This window comes from Mustela nivalis, assembly GCF_964662115.1.
Source record: "Mustela nivalis genome assembly, chromosome: 2".
In the NCBI taxonomy this organism is placed as follows: domain Eukaryota; kingdom Metazoa; phylum Chordata; class Mammalia; order Carnivora; family Mustelidae; genus Mustela; species Mustela nivalis.
Genome location: NC_139021.1, coordinates 48411944 through 48420161, shown reverse-complemented (window position 1 = coordinate 48420161; position 8218 = coordinate 48411944). Strand labels below are relative to the sequence as shown.

The window sequence follows — 8218 nt, the reverse complement described above, 5'->3', positions numbered from 1 at the left end:
GAACTAAAAGACAATAAATTTGCTTTATGTTAAGCCACTAAATTTGTGGTAGTTTGTTATGGAAGCAATAGAAAACTAATACAGGAATGCATTGTGACAATAAATATGAATACCTGACAAGAAGAGTTGAGTCTGACTCACAGAAGAAGGATGTAATGAGCAGCCATTGCTGTTCTTTATGGCAGCCATCTTTTGGCATGTGGCTTCCATTCAGTAGTGTAGCTCAGTTGGAGGGAATTAATGGCTTTGTTGGAAAAAAGAGAAAATAAAATCTTAGCTCCTGTCTAGGGAATCTGGAAAACATCATATAAATTCTCATGGGTTGAATTTCTTTATTCCTATTTCACCTAAGAAAAACTGCAGGTAGGAAGTTAAGAGAAACTAGAGGTTAGATGTTAAATGATCTATTCAATAAATGGAGGAAGAAGGATCATGAAGCTTCTCACTCATCCTCAAAACAGATGTATTGCACCATAAAGACTGAGTCATTCTTTTTTGGGTCTTATTCCATGTTCTTGAGTATTGAAGCACAATAAAGATTTCCTCCAAAAGTTGGGTTTTCTTTCCACATATAGAGCAAAACTGGCTAGGTATTATTTCCCTCAAGTGTTTCTGAATATATTTTTATTTTATTTTTAAATTAACATATAATGTATTATTTGTTTCAGGGCTACAGATCTGTAATTCATCAATCTCACACAATTCACAGCACTCACCATAGTACACACCCACCCCCTAATGTCCATCACCCAGCCACCCTATCCCTCCCACCCTCTGCCCCTCCAGCAACCCTCAGTTTGTTTCTTGAGATTAAGAGTCTCTCTCTGGTTTCATCTTGTTTCATTTTCCCCTATGATCTTCTGTCTTGTTTCTCAAATTCCTCAAATCAGTGAGATCATAGATAATTGTCTTTCTCTGATTGACTTACTTTACTCAGCATAATACCCTCTAGTTCCATCTATGTCATTGCAAATGGCAAGATTTCATTTCTTTTGATGGCTGCATAGTATTCCATTGTATATATACACCACATCTTCTTTATCCATTCATCTGTGGATGGACATCTATGCTCTTTCCATAGTTTGGCTATTGTGGACACTGCTGCTATAATATTTTTAATATGAAGGATCTGCTGTTATCTCAGCTTCTGGGTAGCTGATTTTTGCTTAGCTTCGCTGAGAATGGCTTTCACCCTGTCCCAGCAGGAACCAGCTCTGATGGAAACCATCAGTATCAGCTGTTGTTTCATTCAAATAATGTAAGTTTAGCAGCTACATACGGGAATGCGCACCCTTGTAAGTAAATATAGTCAACATGGAGCACAGTGCAGGTAAGGAATTTTTCTATACTACCAGGAACTATATCTAGGAAAAAGGAAAATAAGTCCCTGAAACATAATTCCAAAAACTATAAAATATATTTCACGTTTATTTGTGCCTTCTTCTTAACTATAGTAATTCAGATGCAGAGAGGGAGAATTTTTAGAAAAGAAGTTTAAAAAAGAACAGTTTTATTGAGCTCTCATTCATATACCATACAATTTACCCATTTAAAGTGTACAACTCAATGGTTTTTGGCACATTGCATTATTGATTTTTTTAAAATTATGATAAAACATATACATATATAAATCATGATAAAATTTTAAACCATTTTTAAGGGTACAATTCAGTGGCACTAATTCCATTTACAGTGTTATGCAACCATCACCACTATCTATTTCCAAAACATTTTCATCACCCCAAACAGAAACTCTGTAACCATTAAGCAATAACTCCCCATTCCTCCCTCCTCTCAGTCTCTGGTAACCTCTAATCTACTTTTTGTTTTTAACAATTTGCCTATTTTAGATAGGTCCTATAGTGAAGTCATACAATATGTGTCCTTTTGTGTCTGATTTGTTTACTTAGCATAACATTTTCAAGGTTATCCGTGTTGCAGCATGTATCAGACCTTCATTCCCTTTTATGGCTGAACACTATTTCACTACAGGGATACACCACATTTGGTTGACTCACTTATCTGTCGATGGATATTTGGGTTATTTCTACCTTTTGGTTATTGTGACTAATGTTAATGAACACTGGCACGTAGGTATCTGTTGAGTCCCTGCTTTCAATTCTTTGGGTATATACATAGTTGTGGATTTTTGGATCCTATGGTAGTTTTTTGTTCAACTTTTTGAAGGATGCCAAACCATTTTCCATAGTGGCTGTAGCATTTTACATTCCCACCAGCCATGTTCAGTGGGTTCCAATTTTTCTACATCCTCACCAATACCATCCTGGTAGGTATAATGTGATATCTCATTACGGTTTTGTATAAATAAATTTTTAAAAAATTTTAAAAAGGACTAGAGATGCTTGGGTGGCTCAGTCAGTTAAGCATTTGCCTTTGGCCCAGGTCCTGGGATCCAGCCCCAGCATCAGGCTCCCTGCTCAAAGGGAGAGTCTGCTTCTCTGTCTTCCTCTGTCCCTCCCTTATTTCATGCTCTTTCTGTCACTCTCAAATAAATAATCTTAAGAAAATAACCTTAAGAGGATTAAAAGTCAAATCCTTCCTGCCCATTAATTCCCCACAGTGTTGTGCATATTAAATCATTTTTAGGTGTTTCCTACCATTCTCCAAGTCACTCCCAGAACATCAGTGCTCTAGTTCTTGCCCTTTCTTAGTAGGAGCCAGGTCGTCTAGGAGGGGACTCAGACAGACTAAACTATAGATGGAGGAATTCTGTGTAATAAGGAAATGTGTGTGGAATGTAAAAGAGGGCAAGAAAGGAGTACATGTAGGAGGTATATCGTTTGTAAAGGATTATGAAAATTATGTAGGAGAGATAACATGGGTGTATTCATGGAAAAGTGCTGAAGAGGAAAGCAGTTGTACTCTGTGCCTAGAAGACATAACTGGAAGGTCCATGGTTCAAAGTTGCCATGTCTGTGACTTGAGACTTCACTGTAGAAAGAGAGAGAATGGATCTGAATTCCTTACACTCCATTTGCGGAAGGATGATCATGCTCTCCCATTTCCCCTAGGACAGGGGAAAGCTCTTGAAATTAAAGATGAGGAACCCATTTCCCGAAGGCGCCTTCAGCTGCCACCGATGATCAGACTCAAGTACATAATGTATTGGCCCAATGGACTGGCTGTGTTTGCTAAGGTGAGTCTGTGAGGTTTTGGAAAGCTAAAGTTTTCCTCAAAAGAAGGCAAAAGCCTTGTGTTATTTTTTTCCTAAGCGGATTCTCTTTATTAAACTATTAGATGCTTTTTTATCAAAATATTAGACCCCGTTTTTGGTTGATTGTTCCTGAGCAATGGTAAATGTGATTCCCATGTGGAAGAGCACTCCTCACTGTCCGAATGATACCACATCAGCCTTTCAGAGGAAACCATACCCCAGGAGTTGAAGATATGCACCCTCTTCCATATTTTGTAAATCCACACCAGGAAAAAAACATCGAAGCAGTGTACAAATATTTATGTACATGTTGTGCAAGATGATCAGCACAAATCTGCCTGTCAAGAGTCTATTGACAACAATCAAATGTCTAATTGTAAGGTCTTTATTAAACGAATTTGGCTCACCCTCCTGCTAAACTACTATTTTGCTATTAAATACTATTTTTTAGAAATGCATTAATTGACATGGGGGAGTATTAGTAAATGATTGACAGTCAAAACAAGCAAATTACAAAAGAATAAAGACTCAGTTTGTAGTATCTTCTATTTATCCTCCCCACTCTGGAAGACCACAGGTCACAATAGTGGTCTTTGGGTGGTAAGATTATGGGTAAGTTTTAGTCACTCAGTGGGGTCATTTGTATTTTATCATTTTTATACAATAAACCTGTATTGCACCCCCACATCCTCTACCCACACATCCTGGAAAATGCCAGAGGGTGGCAACTTCACAATTATATTTGTAAAGGGGGTTGCTTCTCCGGCACATAACCAGCATCATACCTTCCTGCCCCCCATATTTGGAAGAGTAGTATGGCATTCTGGGTCTTTTTAAAAAAAAAAAAAAAGAGTTCTAATTTCTTCTTAGAAAAGACCAATGAGATATAATTCTACAAGGCAGCAAATGCTGATGGGAAAGAAGTGGAGATGGTTCAGCAATGACGAATCTTCTGGTTTGGTCACAGAAAAGGAAAGTGTTGCCAGTTCCCGCTGTCGGGATGCCTTTTGTGTTCTGCATCTTTTTTTTAGCTCAGGGATTATCAGGGCAGGGTTTCCAGGCCAGAGCATTCAATACGGCTTGCCCACCCAGATTCAGAGCTCAGTGTGCTTACTACCAGCTTTTAAAAACTTTGCTAGATGCGAATTTCGCTCTTGCCAACAAAATCTTTCCATATGGATGACTTGTTTGTTCAGAGAGCCAGCAGACAATGCTGTGGTGACATTAGTGCACCACAAAGGCATTCACTCAGAGTTAATTTCAGCAGAGGATAATCTTACAGTTGCTTTGTTAATAAAATGTCCAAATCGTCTTTTTCCACATTGACACTTTACATACTTGGCTTGCACAGCCTATAGGCGTCATGGAGACTGACAAGACCAGATGATCTAATTACCATGTATGCTGTCAATAATGAAGTCCTAAGGTCAGAGCTCAGTATCTCTTAGTTCGTCTATCTGTTCATTTTTAAGATCTAAATAAAATACTAAAACTGAGTTTTCAAAATGTTATACCACAGAGTGAAACTTGTAGGCTTTTAAAATTAGTTTTTGAAGTTACTTCTGAAACAAATATTGGGCTGAGCAAGTGTTTGGTCTCTAAGTCCGTTTTTCCAGAGGCTTCCACTAACAAGGTCCTGAAGGGAATTATAACAAATCTAAAAACATCAGGTCACAGATTGAGAAAGCCATTTAAAAATTGAAACTATGCAGAGACAAGAGTTAGGTTCTTTACTCAATCAAGTTAAAAGTGTGCAAGAAAAGATGACTATCTTCATCCCAATAAACTAGAAAATGATTGAAGAGATTTTTTTAGGCAGAGTGATGTAGGGAGTTCATTAGCAAGATTTTTCAAGTTTTTTTTTTTATACCCTGGTTAATTATTTAAACTTGAGACAACTTTCTTTTTCTTTTTTTTCTCTCCTAGAAATCTCATTTCTAAAAGACAATATTCACCAACGTTGCTGAACCATTTCTACTTCTACCCTCCACTCCCCCCCACCCCGCCCCAGCATTTGCTGCCTTGTAGAATTGTATCTTGCTGGTCTTCTCTAAGAAGTTGAGGACTCTTTTTTTTTTTTTTTTTTTTAAAGGAGGCCCAGAGTGTGTTATGCTATTCTTCTGAATATGTGGAGGCAGGGAGGTATGATGTGGTGTGCAGGAGAATCATCCCCCTTTGTGAACAGAATTGTTATGGAATATGGGCTCTGCCTCTGGTTCTTTAATATTGGGTGCCTTGGGATACTCTTAAATCACTGTTGTCTCAGAAAAGTCTCAAAAAAAAAAATCACCAATTTGTACATAAGGAAAAGGTCCAGGGTGCCTGGGTGGCTCAGTCAGGTAAGCATCTGCCTTCAGCTCAGGTCATGATCCTGGGGTTCTGGGATTGAGCCCTACAATGGGCTCCCTGCACAGTGGGGTGTCTGCTTCTCCTCTCTCTCTGCCCCTCCCCCATGCTCTTGCTCTCTTAAATAAATAAATGGAATAAGAAAGAAAGAAAGAAAGAAAATAAGAAAGAAAGAAAGAAAGGAAAAAAGTCCAGAGGGCTGCTTTAATCTGCCAGCCAGTTGGGTTTTCCTCTTCTCGTCTTGTCTAATTACAACCCATCCCTTTCTTGCTGGTCATATTACTTCAAGTGGACTTGTCCCATAGAAAAGTTTGGGAATTTGGAAATTTTGGAAATTAAAAAAGAAAAGCAGTGTATTGTCTAAGTAAGCCTTGCTAGTGTGATATTAGAATTCTGGCAGACATTTTCTGTATGTTTCCATAAATCTGCTTTTCTTTTTCCCTCAAGAACAACAACATTTCACTCAGAACAGAAACAAAACACACTTGCCTTATTGACAAATGAATTGTCTGTTATCAATAAACAAATACTCATCAAGGACCTACTACATGGCAAGCAGTTGGAATGTGGCAGTGAAATGATAAGGAGCCTGACCTCATGGGAATCTCCGACGTTAATCAATAATTGTAAGCATCATGTGTGCTGGGAAGAAGGGCAATATGGGAGCTCTATTACGTTCTCTCTGTTCTTTTAATACCTTCCCTTAAAAATACATGCCGTCACTTGATCCTCTGTGATCCAGGACCTACGCTGAATACATGCAACAAATGAACTCTTAAACAGTAGAGCAGTGACTATATAAACAGTATAAAGTGTGCTCAGCCAATAGAAAAGCAACGGCCGAGGTATGAAGAATACATTCCATTTCAGGCACTGTGATTTCAGGGGTGGGGGGAGCAGAGGGGCTCTCTGACCCTTCTTTCTTTTTTTTTTTTTTTAAAGATTTTATCTATTTATTTATTCATTTTTAATAATATTATTTTTATTATAATAATAACTTTCTAACATTATAATAATAATTATTTATTATTTAGTCATTATTTATTTATTTATTTGACTCACAAGTAGGCAGAGAGGCAGGCGGTGGGGTCGGGGGTGGGAAGCAGGCTCCCTGCTCAGCAGAGAGCCGGATGCTGGACTCCATCTGAGGACCCTGGGATCACGACCTGCAGAGGCTTTAACCCACTGAGCCACCCAGGCGCCCCTACACTTCTAATTCTAGCATACATCCTCAACTTTTCTGTTGGTAAATTATCACTCTATTTCAGTACGAATCAATGGCATTTCTAGTATGATGTCACCATCTCGACCAAATCGACCTCTGTGTACGTTCTTGCATCAATAAGGCGAGTGGCTTATCATCTTCTTCTATGTATGATTCCTCCACTACCACTGCCTGTATTTCTTGTACGTTTTTCCAACTATCTTGTCTAGTTCAACCTGTGAGGGCAAAAGCAGCATTGTGCAAACTCCCGGGGGAAATGAACTTAAATCTCTCCCATTTCTGGCCATGTTAACAGGTACATATTATAAAACCGGTGCCTGACTATTTTGTTTTCTTATGAGATTATACAACCCTTGAGGGGAGAGGATGTCTCATGAAAAGTTTATAAACTCAGTACTATAAGACACCATGGGAACCCCCTCAAATGCTATGAAGTCACTTAGTAATACATGTCTATGATGCCAGGATAATTCTAATTTCATTCTTGAAAGGAGCATTAAAGCCATTGTCTCAGCTCCAAAAACAACCTGCCAGAAATGATTTTATTTCTTTTTTTCACCAGGAAAAACTCATGCACTTCCTGTAACCATAGAATAAATACCATAGTGCTCACAAAATACTTTAATATCTGAGGTCATTTAGGTGCATGTTGTATTTTTAAGGGCTAGTGACTTCTATTTGAGCTCATTGCTTTCAGTCATATTTAGCAATAAAATAGTTGATTTTTTTGATTTATTGCCTGCCAAAAGTCTATTGCTTTTTTGTTTAGATTCATAATACTTTTTTCCTTGAAATCTTTTTAGGGCATTATGACAATTTAAGAAAAAGTAAATAAAATTTAGCATTAAAAAAAAAAAAAAGTACTGTAGGGGTGTGTGTGTGGCTCAGTCAGTTCAGAGTCTGCCTTTGTGTCATGATCCTGGGTCCCTTCCCCTGCTCATGCTCTCTCCCCCTTGTTGTCTCTCTCAAATAACTAAATAACACCTTAAAAAAGAAAAAAAAAGAATACTGTGTTTACCCACAGGTACTTTTCCCCCTAAAGTCCTTGAAGCCTCAACTCTTTCAAATGTGAAGGGAGGATAATAACTGTATGTGATTCATAGGGTTGTTGTGATGAATGAGATGGTGTCGACTGTAACTTAAAGAGGTGTTCTTGAATTTCATTTAGGGATTTATTTAGTAAATACTGCTTCACGTGTAGCCACAGTTCTAAACTTTGTAAATATGACCTTATTTATTACTTTTAATCCTTCAACCCTAGTGACAACTGTATGAGGAGGGCACTCTTATGATTTCTATTTTATGGATGAGGAAACCAAGGGCTGAGGGGTTAAGGGAACTATTCTGGGTTAAAAGACAGTATCAGAGCCAGGATTGCAAATCTGGGCAATTAAGCTAGATAAATCCATGCTCTTAAACAATGAGGGCCTGTTTTATTTATGTATTAATTCAGCCAATTTACTTAACTCCGA

At 38.0% G+C, this 8218-nt stretch overlaps 1 long non-coding RNA gene across 2 annotated transcripts in view; it reads left to right on the top strand.

Annotated features, from left to right (window-relative positions):
• The first annotated feature begins 3036 nt into the window (after positions 1-3036).
• Positions 3037-8218, top strand: part of LOC309858984 — a 71213-nt gene continuing 66031 nt past the window's right edge. For both annotated transcript variants that reach the window (XR_014308476.1, XR_014308477.1), the window contains exon 1: positions 3037-3157. This is a non-coding gene — a long non-coding RNA (uncharacterized lncRNA). The remainder of the gene's footprint in view (positions 3158-8218) is intronic.